Here is an 18905-nt window from a genome sequence, read left to right on the forward strand (position 1 = left end):
TCAATGCTCAATCACTGAACCACACTGGCCAGGCCAGAGAACTTTATTTTCTACATTAAGTCACATTTTCTACTCAGACTAAAAACTAGCCCCCAGGGACAAGAAAAACATATAATAAGAGGACTATCTTTTCCCAAAGAAGATATATATCCCTAATGATTTCTAATATTTATAAACCCCAGCTTAAAAAACAGCACTCTAAAACTCTGGAAAAAAATTGATACATATGTCTAAATAGTAACTAAAGTAGACAACAGCTAGAAATCTATAATTTTGGTGTGATTTCAGTTGCATTTATACAGATCAGGTTACTATACTATTGGAATCTTCCTGCTTCTAGACCATCAAAATGAACAAAAAGCATCTTTGAACTGTTACCTATTTTGAATGCATTTCTGTACATGTGTCTCTCACATGTACAGTTTTAAGTTCCAACCTATATTAGCAAATGTGATCCTGGTCTTTTTGTTCCAGGAAGGAGAGTATCATTATTAGAAAAATAAAATCCCTTAAATATTTGCCATATTATTATAACACTTAAAGTCATTATAACTAAACAAATAGTAAAAATATTAAATTAAATATAATTTTTAAATATTAACAAAGCACCTGCTAGCCTACAATTTAATGATTTTTAAAAAATCAATCAACTTTATATAGTCCAATTATTTTAATAAAATACAGGTTATGGAGAACTGGCTTTGAATCCCTGCCCCACTCTGCTACATTACTTTGGGCTAATTGCCTGATCTCCTTGAACTTTAGTTTCTTACTCAGTATAGCATGAACAAAAACAATAATCTCTAATCTGTACATTTTATTGTAGAATTAGATTAAGTACCTAGACATTTTGGGCAATAAACATTATTGTATTCCCCCTTCCTTTCCTTAAAGTGTTAGGTTGAATTCCACTAATGACAATAAAGTCCACAACTAAGATGGGGAAATTAACATGTTAGTAAGGACCACATTATAAACACACTTTATCTCTCCATAAATGAATTAGTCCTCATTATTAATTTTAAAATTCTTATGCTCTCACTAAATATTACTCTACATTAATGTTGTCAAAATTAACATTTACTCATTACAAAATAGTTGATAAATTGAAAGAGTACTTAAGGTCTTTGTGAGCCTTTACATTTTGCTTTATTTTTGTTTGCCCATTCAGCATATGAAGAATGATCAATTGTCTAAGGCCAAATTTCAGTATGAATGCAATAGAGATATTCTATTTTCCTCAAATATTTTCACAGAGTTATGATTTTTAAATTATACTTGCACTAAGACACACATAAGGCTTAATTGGGTTATGACACTTTGTAGGTGATTGCTATTGACTTCTCATGGTGCATGTAGGTGTTAAAGTTGCTTGGGGCTATAGCTTTACTAATATCCACCGAAAGTGTATTACTTTAAAATCTGTAGAGAATGTACTACATATACAATCAAAGAATATCAAGATACATAGTCTGCTTAAAAAAACAAAAACAAAAACAACTTTGTAAAGACTTGAGACTTTTTTGGAGTTCACAAATTTCTTATTTGTTTTTCACAGCAATTTATATGTTCAGTTAGATACAACTTGAGAAATCTCTCATCTCTATGGGGTGATTTTTATATAAAACTAAACCCATAAAAATAAATGATATTTACACATTTTAGAATGATTTTACAAAAGATTAAAACTAGAGTTTAAATCAAAGAAAATGGGAAAAATAATAATTTCTATAGTTGTTTAAATTATTATGACATACAATATATTAGTTTCAAGTGTAAAACAGAATAGTTCAATATATGTATATATTGTGAAATTATCACCACAATAAGTCTAGTTAACATCCATTATCACACACATTACAAATATTTTTCTTGTGATGAGAACTTTTAAAAACTACTTTCCTTATTATCATAAACTTAATAAATATTTGGATAAAATTAGATATTATAAAATAGTACCACAGATCTACTAATCCCAAATGGCAACCATTTATTATATCTCATCCATAACATTATGAAAGGTGTTTAAAATATATTTTACTATTTTGTTTGTAAAGGCTACGAGATGGGAATAATTATTATTATGTTAACAGATAAAGAAACTGAAGCTTGAGGAGTTTAAGAAATTTGCTTAAGCTCACACAACTAGTTACTGAAAAAAATATCTACATTCAGGTATTTCTAATTCTAAAATTCAAGTTTTTTCTATTTCCAAGATTAGGAGCAAAGTTATAAAATTCTAAAATTCAAGTTTTTTCTATTTCCAAGATTAGGAGCAAAGTTATAATTTTTCAGTGTGTTTTGGTAGATAGGATCTTCGGTTATAGCCACAAAATCAAAACCACTACAGAATTAAGTATATTTGTTGTATGTTAAAAAGATTCTGTGTTATGTTATAGAAATCAGAAGTAGACTCAGAATCCGGAAACTGTTCTAATCCAAATGCTTTTAGGTAATATAGTTATTATATTTATTACTATATAAATTTCAACAAAGCAATTGATTTAAGAAGAAGCCTTATTACCGGCAATCCAGTCCAATCTCTCCAAGCACTAAAATTCTATTAGATGCAAGTGACTTCCTAGATATTTTTGCATAGATTTAATGTTTTTATTGTTTAAAAATTATAAAAACAATATATACTAAAATATAAATATATATAGTAAAGGTCTAAAATTTCTTCTTTCCAATTTTCTAACTAAAAACAGTAAACTCTGGGGTAGTGGGTGGGGGGGCGGGAGATATAGCCAGAAAAGCTCCATATTTTATGGTGTAGTTAAAAAGTTTTTATTAAATTCTAACATACATACAACAGAGAAAAGTGGACAATTTGTAATTAGATAGCTGAAGAATTAAGGTAAAGTGAATGCATACATGTAATCATCACCCAGATTCAGAAATAGAATATTGTAAGTATCCCAAAATCCCCCTTCATGCCATCTCCCAAACATCACTCTCTCCTTCCTCCTTAGAGATGGCTCTTATCCCGAATCCTAACTCCATGAACTCCTTTGCCTCGATAAATGTGATCATACAAAATGTGTTCTTCTGTGTCATGCAACATTATGCTTGTAAAATTTATCCATAGTAGAAAATGTAACAATTATTTATTTATTTTTTATTTATTCATTTATTTTTATCCTCACCCAAGGACATTTTTCCATTTTTTGTTCAGATAGACTGGCAGGGAGGGAGGGCAGGAGGGAGGGAGGGGGAGAGAGAGAGAGAGAGAAACATTGACGTGAAAGGGACACATCGAGTGGCTGCCACCCGCACGACCCAACCAGGGCCGGGGACAAACTGCAACCGAGGTACGTGCCCTTAACGGGAACTGAACCCGGGTCTCTCTGGACTGCAGGCCGATACTCTAACCGCTGAACCAAAGTGGCCAGGGCTATTTATTTTATTACTATGAAATTTTAGCTATATATAAATATGGAAGTTGTAGAGAGAATATACTGTATTCTATTATTTTTAAATATCACAATTTATGTATCCATCCTACTGTTGATGGACATTTGGGTTATTGCTACATTTGGGATATTAAGTATAATGCCTACAAATACTGTGTTCAAGTTTTTTTTAATTTTAAACAGTTTTCAGTTACAGTTGACATTCAATATTGTATTTGTTTTAGGTATACAGCATAGTGGTTAGACATTTATATAAATTACAAAGTGATCCCCCCAATAAGTCTTGCACCCACCTGACACCACATATTATTATTACAATATTATTGACTATATTCCCTGAGCTATACTTCACTTTCTCGTAACTATTTTGTAACTGCCAATTTGTACTTAATCCCTTCATCTTTTTCACCCAGCCCCTCAAACCCCCACATCTGGCACCCATCAGCTAGCTCTCTTCAGTTGTGAGTTTGCTTCTGCCTTGTTTGTTCATTTATTTTGTTTTTTAGATTACACATATAAGTGAAATCATGTGGTATTTATCTTTCTCTGCCGACCTATTTCACTTAGCACAACACCCAGTCATGTGTAATTACAACAGCAAAAGGGATACACACACACACACACACACAAAGTTAAAAAAAAAAAAAAATGTCCAAAACATAAATGTGGAGGGAGTGAGTAAAAATGGTAGTGGTTATAGAATGTGTTCAAATTTAAGTAAACATCAACTTAAAATAGACTGCTATAAACACAGCTTGGTATATATAAAGCACAGGGTAACCACAGACCAAACTATGCAAGAGATATACAAGAAATAAAGATAGAAGAATCCAAATACAGCTCTACAGTGAGTCAACGACATACAAGACAGCCAGAAAATAAGAAAGGAACAGAGAAGAACTACAAAAAAAAAAGAAAAAAAAGAAAATGGCAGTAACATAACAATCATAATTACTTTAAATGTAAATGGATTAAATGTTCCATTCAAAGGACAAATGGATAAGAAGTGGTACCTGTATACAATGGAATACTACTCAGACAAAAATAAAAGAATGAAGTTTTTTGTAAAACATGGATGGACCTAGAGAGTATTGTTTAAGTTTTTTGATGCACATATCTTTGTATTATTGTTGAGTATTTATATAGAGGTGTATTTGCCATACCATTTACTATGTTCAATCTTAGGAGATAAGCCAGTTTTTCAATTTTATAGACTTTGGCTCCAAAACTTGGCTCCTACCAGCTGAGACTGTGAGAATCCCAGTTGTTCTGTACCTTTCCTGACAGCATAAATCTGAAATTTTAAAAAATTAGCCAATTTTGGTGGGTATATAGAGGTCTATCATTGTGATTTTAATGTTCTTATCCCTAATAGCTATTTTCATGTGTTTATTGGAGCTTTGGATATCCTCTTGGGAACTATCATGTATTTTGTCCATTTAATACATTATTTTGTCTCTAATTTTGTTACTGTTTTGCAGGATCTTGTATATTTTTATTCTTACATATAAGCGCTACGTGGCTTTTCTTATTTTTCGTTAATGATGCCTTTCAACGATCAAAAGCTTTCCATACATTGGTAAAGACTGGTTAATCAGACTACATTAAAATAATACCATTTATAACCACATCTAAAACATAAAATGCCTAGGAATAAATAAATCTAATAAAATCTGTAAAAGACATATTCTCAGAGAACTGAAAGCCGCTACTGATAGGAGTTTTGAAAGACCAAAGTAGCCCTGGCTGGTTTGGCTCAGTGGTTAGAGCGTCAGCCTGTGGTCCAGAGAGACCCGGCTTCAGTTCCCACTAAGGGCACGTACCTCGGTTGCAGTTTGTCCCCAGTCCTAGATGGGTCGTGCGGGTGGCAACCACTTGATGTGTCCCTTTCACGTTGATGTCTCTCTCTCTCTCTCTTCCTCTCTCTCCCTCCCACTCTATCTGAACAAAAAATGGAAAAATGTCCTCGAGTGAGGATAAAAAAAAAGAAAAGAAAAGAAAAACCAAAGTAAATGGAAGGATATGCGGATATGCCATGGTCATAGTAACATAGACTTAAATTGTTAAGGTGTCAGTTCCCCCCAGGTTATGCACAGATTCAATGCAATCCAAATTTTAAAATGAGTAAGTTTTCCGGGTGAGTTTGAAATAAACTGGTTATAAAATTTTTATGGATATACAAAGAGCCAAGAATATCAAAGGTAATCTCGAGGAAGCAGAGAGAAATCGATGCTATATACCAAAACTTATTAGAAAGCTAAACTATTTAAGATAATGCAGCACTGACAGAAAGATAGACAACCAGCCTAATGAAACAGAATAGTGAGTCCAGAAACAGTCACATATATGTTCAGCCTTGATTTATGACAAAAGGGAGCAGCTGGGAAGAGAATGCCCTTTCGATCAATGGTGCTGGGTCAACTGGCTATCAGAATGAGTGCATGCTGTTCCAAACTTTCCTTTCTTCCTGCTTAACCATACATTTTAGCAGGCTTTGCATATTCACACTTACAAGTCTAATTTAATTTTAATAGCTACATAATAGTTTATTGTATGAATATATCTCAACCAATTCACCCATTCCCATCTTGATTGCTGTTCAGCTTGTTTCCAGTTCTTCCTGTGGACACTTCTGTACGTGTATCTGTAATATAACATTCTAGAAATAGAATGTTAAATCAAAGAGTGCGTGAATTGAAAGTTGACATACTTCCCTCCAAAAGGCCACCACTACATATGCTCTTACCAAGAGCTTCTGAAAGTGCCCAGATTGTAACACAAAAGACAGATGTTCCTATTTGTTCCACTTTTACTGCTCATGACTCACAAAGGGCTTTGTGAACACATTTAATCATATTAACCACTGATAAGTTAGAATGAAAGTAATGCTGACTCTGCAGAGATTGAAAGGGCTGGCAGAGCAAACAGGATGAAATAAAGTGCGTGCAAAAGTGATCTCAGAGCATGGGGAGCACAGGCAGAGAAACGCCCTTCGCGAAAAGAGGAAGACCTAGGACCTGCAGCCAGTCTTGGGCTCGGAGGTGAAGGCTACATCGAGAGGCAATATGCTGACTGCAAGTAAAGTGGCTTCAATTTCTATTCTGATGAAATTACACCCAATTGCCAGAAATTGAGTAAATTGTCATGTCATCAAGGAATTTTGTAGCATTGAATATTGTGTGGCATTTAAATAAGTGGGTCATCTGCTGGGGTGCAGAAATCTCATTAAAGGTTTTCATTGGAATGGCATTTTTGTAACTGGGTTGGACTTTTATTGCACCCAAGCAATTGAGTTAGTGCTGCCCTCCTTGAAAAATATGACTCCTTTCTTTCAAATTATACAAATTCTTCTCCCATCTTTCAAGGTTCATCTCAAGCCCCATTTTCTCCCTGAACGTTTCCTCATAACTCCATTCCACATTGGCAGAATTTTTCTGGCAATTCAGGGTTATACTTTACCAAGTGCCCCTTTGTAGTAGCCTTCCATTATTTCATGTCTAATTGCATCATGCATACCGATTGTTTTACCAAAATTTTCTGTGAGAGAAGGACGAGATGGGAGTCTATCTTATGCACGTTTATTGTACCAGGCACTTTAGTGTGATATTTAATCATCACAGCTACTCCCTAAGATATGTATTATTATCCCGTTTTTCATATGAGAAAATAGAATTCCACAGATACTATACGCCTTGCTTGTTCACACCGTACGTAAGGGACTCTCAGATTCAAATGTAAGCTAACTTTATTCCCGAGTCCCTCACCACGGTATCTTTCCAGACACTGCTCAGTAGGCTTTTTGTGTTGTAGAAATTGTACCTCGTCCCTATGGGCATTTGATCTGTGACATCGGCACAACCACCACCACGAGAGTGGAAAGGTCAGGGCTCCAGGAACTGGGAACTAGAGCCCCAATCTGACCACGTTGCTCTGAACACCAGTCTCTTCTCTCTTTTGAGACACACATATGAAATCTGTCCAACTAGCAACCAGTCTGCATACAGCACATTCAACGCCGCGTGTTTTTCAGAAGTAGTGCACAAAAGTGCTCGCATTGGGCTGTAGAGCAAAAAGAAATCTGGTTTTGAATCCAGTTTATACCACCCTTGAGCCATCCTAATTTCAGCATTATTTAATTTATGTAAATGGTTTAAGAATCACCATCTCACTGGATCATTAAAAGAATTAAATGGGATTATATATGTGAAATTTTTAGCATACTGTTGGCCCATAGGAAGTGCTTCATAAAACTATCATCTGTACTCATACCCACTGGATTAACAGAAAATAGGCATCTATGCTATAGTACAGTAATAATTGCACATAAGCATAGAAAAAAGTTTTGGAAAAGGGAAAACTGTTATTTTCATTTCATTTAGTCTTGGTGTCTGACATTTAGTAGGCCAAAGGTCAAAGTACCGATTAGGCTATGGTTATAATTCATGGCTGTGCAGTCAAAATTTTTTTGCCAACTTACAAGGGAAAAGGAAATCACCTTTCCCTGAATTGACTGGAAAATGCGTTTATCACATAAGGTTATCTCAGTTACCAGTTTTTGTTTTATCACAAAATGTAGTATAATGATGAGTAGCGAGAGACATTCTGACTCAAGTCCTAAAGACACACATTTTGAGAATACTGTGTATTAGCTAAGATAATAAAAATGTAAAATTATCTTATTTCCTCACTTTGTCTCTATTTAAGTAACAAAAATGAAGCTAGACAGATCTAGAACCAGAGGAACTGACTCGGATAAAAATGGTGAACTCGCTTTCTCTTGCTGAGAAGGTTTTTAAAATTCATCAGAAAAACACATTACTTTTATTTATTTATTTATTATCCTCACCCGAGGCCATTTTTCCACTTTTTGTTCAGATAGAGTGGGAGGGAGAGAGAGGAAGAGAGGGGGGGGGGAGGGAGAGAGAGAGAGAGAGAGAGAGAGAGAGAGAGAGAAAATCATCGATGTGAAAAGGACACATCAAGTGGCTGCCACCCACACGACCCAACCAGGGCCGGGGACAAACTGCAACCGAGGTACATGCCCTTAGCGGGAACCGAACCCGGGTCTCTCTGGACCGCAGGCCGACGCTCTAACCGCTGAGCCAAACCGGCCAGGGCAGAAAAACACATTACTTTTAAATGAGGTCCCACGTCAACATATGCTCTAACATTTCTGCAGAGATATGCAATGTCACAGAGCCTCTGTCTGTGACACTATATTGTATATATATGTATATATAGCATTTATTTTACTTTGCTGTTGACACTATTACAGATGTCCCCTATTTCCACCCGCTCTGCCCACCTGCACCCAGGCCCCAAGCCCCATGCCTCCTCCCCTGGCCTTCATCACACTATTGTCTGTGTCCATGGCCTATGCATGTAAGTTATTTGGTTAATCTCTTCACCTTCTTTTATCCAGTGCCCCCGACTCGCCTCCCCTCTGAGATCTGTTCCATGTATCCATGCCTCAGGTTCTATTTTATTCGTCAGTTTATTTTGTTCCTTAGATTCCACAGATAAGTCATATTTTTAAAGTTCTCTTATATGAAAAGTATCTAAAGGATGCAGATTCAACTGAGTCAAACTTTACCCCGAAATCTTGTACACTTCTTCGAAGGAACCTTCTTGAATGCTGGCCTGTCAAGCCAAGCACAACTATTCTCGAAAGAAAAAAAAAAAAGGACAGCAGGAGTTAAATTTGATTTTCATTAACATTAAGGGAAATTTCTTGCCCCATTTAGCTAATATCTTAGTTGGTACAGTGTGACAAACAAATTTTAGTTGTTAAAATATATTATACCTGTTTTAAATTGCATCTCCCAGTAGCCACAGGCTCAATAGTTGGTTGAATTCAATTTGAGTTTCCAGGGGCTGTTAATGGGTAGGCTTTTCTATTTATTCTCTTAATTGTTCTCTATCTAAATTATCACTGATGAAATCTATGTGCACTACATTCCCACATAATCAGAAGGTCTAAACAATTCTTCCTCTTCAGGATAATGATATGGAACTAAAGGCCCATAAAAATCTTGAGAGATAGATTTTTGTTGTTGCTGTCATTGTTTTTATAATGTGGCACATTTAATTTCAAAACAAACTGAGTGTTATAATGTGTGCTGTTTGACTAACACAGTGTATTTCTAGCACTAGGATGCCCTTTCAAACCTTTAAAATGCAAATTTTTTGTACTGAGTACAGCTTTATAATTAATGTGTTATGTGTATGACATGACACTGATATGTCAATTTTTAATTAATTACAGAGTTTATGATATAATAGCTACAGTAAAATGCAATGATTTGGAAAGCAAAATCTATACCAATCATTTCCAGCAGAGGTCTCTAGAGAGCAACTAAAGTTATGGAAATAAGGAATATATGTTTAGTAATTTAAATACAAATTTTAACTCTTCAGCTTTAGGTGAGCCCTTTCTTTTCACCCACGCCCCCTTTCTCTTTTGATGTCTGTGTGCCTTTATCAGATAAAAGGCTGTCTCAAAAACTGATCAGAAGTAGACATAAGAGAACAGGTTAATCCCAAACGCACCGGTGTAATGTGTCACAAAACAGACAATGTAATTATCTCAGCAGCCTGTTTAACCAGCTAATTCGGCAGCTTTGCATACCAGGGGTGAGCTCATCTGTTCACTATATTACCAGCCAGGACGTTTTTCACCACGATCACTACAGGTTCACAAAGGCTTGCAAAAGCCTGAGGACTGTTTCTTTGAATGTGGTATAACAGCTTTTTGCAATCTTTTATTGATAGGGAAGCAACAGACTAACAAAGAGAAGAAAATGGAGATTAGTGTTGCACAATAACAAAAAAAAAATGCAGTCAATGACATAAATCTCTGTACATGTTCATTTCAAATGAAATATACTCTCTTTACTGGGTATCCCCGGAGAAATGCTAAACGATTTAACAGAAATGTGATTTTGATGGCAAAGATGTATAAATCTGGTTATGCTTTTCTCAGAAGTAAATTTATGGGCCCCACACGCATCCTGTGTTTTGTTAATACCAGCACTGTTCGCGGTAATCGGTGTCGGCTTTAGAGACACGTTGACCTGGGCTGGGTTCCTAGTTCTTCGACTTTTTCATCCTCTTATCTTGAGCAAGTTAGCCCCACATTTTCCTAAACTTTAAAATGTGAATAATGCCTATATACTGCATGATCAGTGAAGGGCTTAAATCATATGTCAGGGAAATACCACAATGAAATAGATAAATAGTAACTATTTTATTTCATAATGTACACACATATGTAACACACACAAAAATTACATACACAGACACATAAATATGCATTAGATATACATTTGACCCTTGAACAATGCATAGATTGGGATGCTAACTCCCACACAGCTGAAAATCCACATATAACTTTTGACTTCCCCAAAACTTCACTACAGTTGTTCTCAGTAGCTGTAGAGATGGGTTCCAAGGCCCCGATGGATATTAAACCTGTGGATGCTCAAGTTCCCCATATAAAAATGGAATGGTCAATGCACAGAGTCAGCCCTCCGCATCCACAGACTCCCAACCACAGATTGAAAACAGTACAGGTATTTATTTGGAAAAAAAAATCTGCTGTAAGGGCCCATGGAGTTCAAATCTATGTTGTTCAGAGTCAACTGTATATGTAACTTGGTAAAAAAAAAAAAAAAATATATATATATATATATATATATATATATATATATATTTAAATTTAATTAACCTAAACCTCAGGAAAAATTCAGCTATTTTTCTGAGTCTATTCCTTAAAATGACCATCACACTGACCACAGGTGACAACACCATGTAACATGCAAGTCCAGCAACTAGCACAGTGTCCCAACTATGACTAATTTGTTGAGTACATTAAACATAAACTAGAGGAAGAAAAATACTGCAGAATATATATTAGTCAACAATACTGACAATATTTTAGAGTGTTGTGTTTTGCTGTTCAATATTTTCAACAAACTAAACTTTTATATCAAAGGACAGTAAGTTCTGGTTAGATGTAGCTTGGATGTAGGTTATACTTTGGATGTCCCATGTGTCATTTGAGACTGAATGACAACAGTGGCTGGAGAATCAAACTCTTAGACAATAATTAAAATCATCTTAAAGGTGAGGCAGAGACAAAAAAAGGTTCTGATTTATAGTAAAGTCTGTGGAAAAGCCTATCACTACTGGAACATGATGGGAAAACTCAAATAGGTTACAAATGAGGTGTGAAATGCCCAAGTTGATGACATGGGAAATCTCCATAGACAGGGAGCTGTCCAGGAAATAGACTTCAGAGCGAGCCAAGCACCATCTATCAAAGGCTCATGGTGTAGAAGTCTCAGATCTTCACTAAGTTCAAAATCAGGGAGGGAGCGGGGAGGGACCAGAAGGTCTCCCTGCCTTTGGCTTCCATTTGCCTCTCCACAGAGACTTTTCTCCACACATCAGCTGAAACAAAAACTGGGTTATCCAGCTCTTCCACCCTAGACTCTCCTACAAACTGTGCTATGACTGTCCATCTACATCTCCAAGTTATTTCAAACCACTCTCATTTCAAATCGCTCAACTGAGACCATATTGGCCTCATTGCTCTTTTCTTTTATGACAGCCCGGGGCATTTTTATCTGCCATTAACTGTCAGTAAGTCTCTTCCTGACTTGTGCAAGGCTTGCTTCTTCACTCCACTTGCCCAAGTCCCTCTCAAATGTCACCTCCTTACAAAGGTCTTATCTGACCACCGTGTCGGAACAGCAACTCCGGGCCTTCTCTGCCTTTTAACGCTGCTTTTCTTGCCTTCTTAGCACTGGCCTGGACTCAGTTAACAGTATGTATTTGCTTATGAATTTACCATCTCTCACCCCACCAGAATATTAGCCCAGTGAGATAAAGGATTTATTTCACTCACTGGTTGGTCCCCAGTGCCCGAAGAGGTCCGTAGCACAGCTATAGGGACCCCTGAGTGAAGTGCTCCTCCAGACAGATCTTTCTCGAGCTCTTCCCCGCATGATGGGTGCAGAGACTCGACACACTGGCAAGAAGAGTGGCTGCCAAAGAACGTGCAGCCTGAAGCCACGCTGCAGCACCTGCGAGGCCACGGGAAGAAAAGAGGCGTGGCCAGGAAACCTTGGCCTTGATCACGTCTCCTGTTGGGCAGTTTGGCTCCACTCACCACCTGGGCTTTACCAGATGGAACTGTTCTGCAGGGCAGCTTGGAGCCTCTAGCAGATCACATGCGGAAAGACGAAACGACAGGCGGGCTTTCGGAGGTGTGGGCGCTCTTAGCACGTCCGACTTCGCAGCTGCCTGGGAACCTGTGGTCCCTCGCGGTTCTCATGGGGGCCTTCGCTGTAAAGTTATTTATTGAATTTCTTTGAAGTCGCTGAATGTGTTTTGCTCATTCTAGTTTCGTGTTGTACAGTAATCATGAATTTCCATGTTCTACTCACTGCTGTCATTAATCTGTCAGCTCCTTAAGCAGGGTAGGGCCTAGATTTTAACTCGACTTTGATTATAATGTCTGGAACCCTGTGGCTCCTGAGAAAAAGTGGTCTAGTAAACAAAAACTTTTAGAAGTGAACGAAAAGGACCGAATGTTAAAGCTGCTGAAGTATTTTTACAACTGAGATTCATACCATATTTCCAAAAGTAATTTAACATGTCAGGATAATACTTCTGTGATATGAAAGAGGTCCAGGAAAAATATCTGTCTCAGCCATTAATGAGAAGTACCAGACACTGATTTTACCTGTAGAATCCTCAATATACCCCTGGCAGGGTCCCATTATTATCATTCCTAACTTGCAGGTGGGGAAATTGAGACAAAAATAGTTAAGCATCTTGCTGAGAACCACACAGCTAATAAGTGCCAGGATTTGTATCCTAATCATATCAATAACTCTCTTTGGAGACCTTCAGTGTCTACTCTTAGACTGATATTCTGTTATTTCAAATTTTATTTTCTCCATATTCTTTTATCATTAATGCCCAATTCCTACTTCTCTCTTCTAACAATCAAGTTATTATCACTAAATTAAGAACTTAAATGTTGCAGAACTTCAGTAAGTTTTAAATATCAAACTCTTAAAACGTACTTTGTAATAAATGTGTATGCCCCAAAAAAGTATGAGGTGGGTTAACAAAGGCTAATGTTGTCCTTGGGGAGGTAGAATTTAAATTTCATAAGAGTCTCCTAAGCCTATTTAACAAAGAAAAAAATGTTGCCATCTTTTCGTAAAACCTGCATTTCAAGGCACTTCTGTGATTTATGAATTTCTCTCCCATCTAGAACGAGTGATATATAGCTGGAGTCTAATTCATTCCAACTCATCACGTGTTTTGTAACTCCATATCACCTTTCAAAATCAATAGGCAGCTAACACTAGTGAAGAGACGTATTCAGGTTTGAAAGAAGATAAAAATTAGACTGTTATTCTTTGTATGGGAATCTTTTAACATATTTTCATATGGTATCAGGGAAAACACCTTAACTTGTTTTCTAGACTCACTGTCCAAATCTTCAGCCTCTGTATAATTTACCTTACACTAAGCCAGTGGGCAATATTAATTTGTATAAATTAAAAGGGATAATTAGTTTATTACTAAGTATCTGTGGCAAAGATCCGTGTTCTATAAGTAGTAACTATGTGTACCAAATTAATAGCCCCTTCCTCAAACCTTTATTTAAAAATTTTCTTAATTTTATTTTGCTATCATATAATTTATATAGTTCTGTCCACAAAGCTCATCATGTTGAACTGCCTTTCCTTTATTCACATTATTTGCTCATTTACTCAACAAATATTGATTAAGAGCCTATTCTAATGGGCTCCATGCCTGCCTGCTATACTGGCACACTGTGGCACCTGAGAAAATAGTTCCCCAGTAAACAAAAATGTTAAAAATGTGTGAAAATGGTAAAGAAAGAACAGACACCAAGAGTGAAACAGAATGGGCAAAGGCACCTCTGAATGCCATTATTATTATAAGATACACGAATAGTCACAACTTCTTGGCATATGCTACCTACAGGGCTAGGACTTGTGACTGAAGAAAAGGATGTAACACTTTGCAGATCACATCAACCCTTTCCATCAACGAAGGTAAAATGTAAATATGTCAGCACTCCTTTGGTGATGGTTTAGGTGTGTTTGGAAAGGCAGAGAAATGGGTTAATTTCTGAACCCAAAGTCCTGGTATTGCCTGCAAAAGGGACCGTATGAGATGAGGCGTCTGCGTGCCCAGGTCAGCAGTTCATCCCCTTAGGTTAAAGCACCATGGTAAGAATAGTAGGAGGTAATGTCGAAAGTGCAATTTGGCGGAGGTGTTAAAAGCTGTGGTTGGCAGGTCTCGGAGCAGAAGAGTAGCAAGGTCAGAACTGGGCTCTTAAAAGATTCATCTGGCAACACGATAGAGAATGAATTGGGGAGGGGAGGAGTGACGCAGAGAGGCTAAAGAAGGGCGCGGATGCCAAACCCAGTGAAGGTCTGAACTGGAAGAGCCGAGTACGAATGTATAGGTAAGAAAAGGTGCTGCAGAAAGAGAAGTCAGCCCTGGGAAACATCAGATTTGGGCCGGGAAGAATCTTCTCATGTCTTAAAGACGACCATTTTTTTTTAACATTTGTCCCAGTAAAGGTTTGATAATGACAAACCAATACAAGGATTTTTTAAGGTTTCCTTATCTAAGTCTCTAGTGAAATAGAATTGACTGTGTAGGAAATGTTAACATTTATTTAAAATAAGGTATATAATAATCATATGTTAAATATTATATTTCTGTATTGTTAAAAATAATTTTAATGACATATTAATATTTATTGAGCACTTACAAGATAGCATGTTAAGATGTACCAGAAAGGCCCTGGCCAGTTTGGCTCAGCGGTTGGAGCGTTGGCCTGCGGACCACAGAGTCCCGAGTTCAGTTCCCGCTAGTGGCATGTACTAAAAAAAAAAAAAAGATGTACCAGAAAGCATATTAAAGATTAAACATATTACAGTCATTACCTAGTTAAAACCACAACAAATTTACAGGTAAGTCCAGTTATTATCCTCTTTTTACAAGTAAGAAAATGAAAAATTAGAGACCTTAAGCAACATTAAGCTACAATTTGAACTCAGCTCTCAGGCTGCAGCATGAGCACTCAGTCGAAGTTACATGTGAAACAATGATTACTTCCCCTTGAAGACCAAAGAAGTCACAGTTTGTCCTACCTACTTAGCAAGATGAAATCTTCAAGTCTTTTATTCGCATCTAATGAACGTCTACGGCACTCTACCATGTGCCAACCTGTTTCAGATGTTTAGACACTGAATTCTTAAGCACTAAATTACATTCACTAAGTCATATACATCTTGATTATTCTGAGAATCTGTTTCTAATAATCATTAAAGTCCCAAGTTTTAAGAACAAATGAATTCCTTTGTCTTTGTAAACTAAAGCAGATTAAAGGATATTCCTATCACAGTATCATCTCTCATTCAAGTTCTGAAATTATTTTTTTTACGTGGGTGAAAATGAGGTAGAGGAGTAACTAGTAGGAAGGTAGTTGAATCTATTCCTGCATGGAATACGTAAGAGCAATTAGAATAACCTACCATGAGGGATTTTAATTTTTAAAATAATCTAGTGAGGGGAAATGGGGAATCAGGAGTGGGAGGAAAAATCAGGGACTGAGAATGGTAACCTTAGCAAAAGCCCCCACTCACAGGTAATGACCAACTACCTCTGTCTCCTAATTCCTTAATCCTACATTCACCCTCCCCCTGAACTCTCATATTAAATCCATCCCTATTTAGAAGGCATATCACGAATGTTAGATCCATAGCTCATCAGGGCAAATCTGCTACGTTCATATTTCAAAAAACAGATTGTTATCTTGTTTTGTTTTCTTTCCATCCTGTTTTTCCTGAAACAAGCTTTCTCCTCTATGTTTTCCCTTCACCGATGGGTCTGTATTATTAAACTGGATGTTACACTTTGACAAAGGTTTGAAAAAAGGTATGTGAGGAAAAACTCTTACAGTGACTACTAAATATATCATACCTTGCTTGCATTTTCCTATGGATTAATCTCCAGACACATTTTTACCCCTGACTTAACTCTTATTTTTTAACAATGTCGTGACCTTTGTCCTGATACTTGCCCAGATCTGTTTATTCATTTCTTGGCAAGTTGTACCTTCCTTCCTTTAGGCTACAGAAGAACTCTGGCCTTACTCTCTTTCTACCTCTCCATTCTCCAAACCAATCCCATCCGAAAGTCTCCCATCAGCCAGCTGAGGTTGACTATGAACATAGATGCGAGCTAGGCATCGTGGTGAGACAAGCTAAAGATGGTCAGAGATCCAGATCAAAATAGTAATGGACAGAATAGAATACTGGATAGAGTCTGAATCAAGAAATCTAAAAATCATTGAGGTGTGGTATAAACAAGCATCTCAACAGGCATAAACAGAAAATAGGAATGAACCTAGGTCAAGGACATGGTAACATATCTCCTATTCTGATTACAAATGTCCTTCTTGGTGTGGATGACCTTGACTGCTTTGAATCAGCATTATAAAGGTACTTTTTGATGATTATTTAAATAGGTATAGAGCTACATATTTTAACACTCACCATTAACTTTCATAGTAATCACGCACCCAAAAATATAATGTATTTACCTTACACTGGTAGTTTTGCCCCTAAAACATGTGAGCATCTTTGCATATGTCTGCTCACTCAGAAATCAATTATAATTTAGTGTTAACTAAATAGTAATTACTCTGTAACAAACAAAACTTTGCCTAACTAAATTTTTTCAAGTTTTTCTCACACAATAAAATGCTAAATGCTATCATCTGTCAAATGATATGTAAATTTCATAACCTATTGGTGCGACCAGGAATGGGCAGTTCAGGAGATTAAGAGGAAAGAAATCGCCGAGCCTGTTCTGCACCACAGTTAGAGGGAAGAATGCAGATTCGTCCTCATTTCTGCCAGCATCGCCATGCCAAGCGTGTTACCTGCCCCCCTCCGATGCCGACTCCTCATGTACTACATACCACACAAGGGCTAATTGTGATGTTGTAGGTAAGACTACAGGAGATCCTCTGGAAAACATATCTATAAAAGCACAGCGTATTATAATTAAGACAATTTCCACAGCCTTGAAATCCTCGAAAGGCCCCAGGCTTGGTTTGGTTTGGTGCCAGAATATATCAGGTTGACAGCCAACAATCATTGTGTTTTTTTTTTTTAATGAAGGGAAGCCTTCTGGCACACCATTCCTGCATGTTACATCACCACACTACCGTGGGAGTCTCAGGAGTTGTTTCCATGGATTTAAGTCAGCACTCGGTGTAAAAAGCACTCGGTATAAAACGACATGCTGACAGGTGAGCACAGGGCAGTCCGTTTTACCTGGGCAGGTAGGGTGCATCACGTGGATGAATGGAGAGATCTGGACCGCAGAGGGGAATGGGAGTGAGGTAGTCAGGAAAACGACAGAGGGCACTCAAAGAGACAAATTCTAGTGAAACAAGGTCAGGAAAGACTTTTTTTAAGGGTTGGAGAAAGGAGCATATTCACCTAAATGGCAGGAGCCAGAAAAGAGAACAGATTAAAGACACAGTTGAGCCCAGCTGGTGTGGCTCAGCGGTTGAGCACCAATCCATGCACCAATCGCTCGTTTGATTCCCCATCAGGGCACATGCCCAGGTTGTGGGCCAAATCCCCAGTGGAGGGCATGCAGGAGGCAGCCAATCAATGTTCTCTGTCTTTGATGTTTCTCTCTCTCTCCCTCTCCCCTCTTCTCTCTCTAAAGTCAATAAAGAAAAAAAAATTTTTTTAAATAGACACAGTTGACAAAGCAGAGTGCTGGGTACATTTTTAATCCACTGATGCATTCAGCTATTACCTGGATTCTGGGACTAATTATTTGTTCAAAGAGAATGCCCTAAGCTCTAGGTGAGCATCTGAGACTTAAGTCACCCTTACTGATTTCTGCTACTTTCTGAATTTGTGATAGCTGCTAGTTTCTAGATTCTGGCTTTATCCCTTGTGTTCAAACCCTTAACTTGAGCCCCAGTTCCTACAAATCATTCTCTTATACCAAGTTCCCACCTTGATTCGTTTCCAAGAATCCTTGATCTCTCTAGAAGAAAGACTGTCACCTCACGCTCCACTTTCGTCTCTGGTGTGGTGAACAGGCTTTTTACTGCCTGTTTTACAGCCATTCCCCTACCCAGTCCTCCTGGTAAACATAACCCTAATTCTATACAAGTCTCAAGTGACCGTATGTGTTCAGGGCTACTGAGCGCCTTCCCACCCCAGGCAGGGGAATTTTATTTAGTCACAGCTAGTTATATAAATTCCACTCCCCCGGACAGTGATGTGTTTTCAAAGGGGAGGTGTCCAAATTCTCATCGTCTGCTGGTCTTCTAAAAAAGAGTAAGTCCTGGAAGAAACATCTCAATGTTTTCTATTTGACATGGCTGTGCCTACACAG

This window comes from Molossus molossus, unplaced genomic scaffold (genome assembly GCF_014108415.1).
Source record: "Molossus molossus isolate mMolMol1 unplaced genomic scaffold, mMolMol1.p scaffold_m16_p_11, whole genome shotgun sequence".
Classification (NCBI taxonomy): domain Eukaryota; kingdom Metazoa; phylum Chordata; class Mammalia; order Chiroptera; family Molossidae; genus Molossus; species Molossus molossus.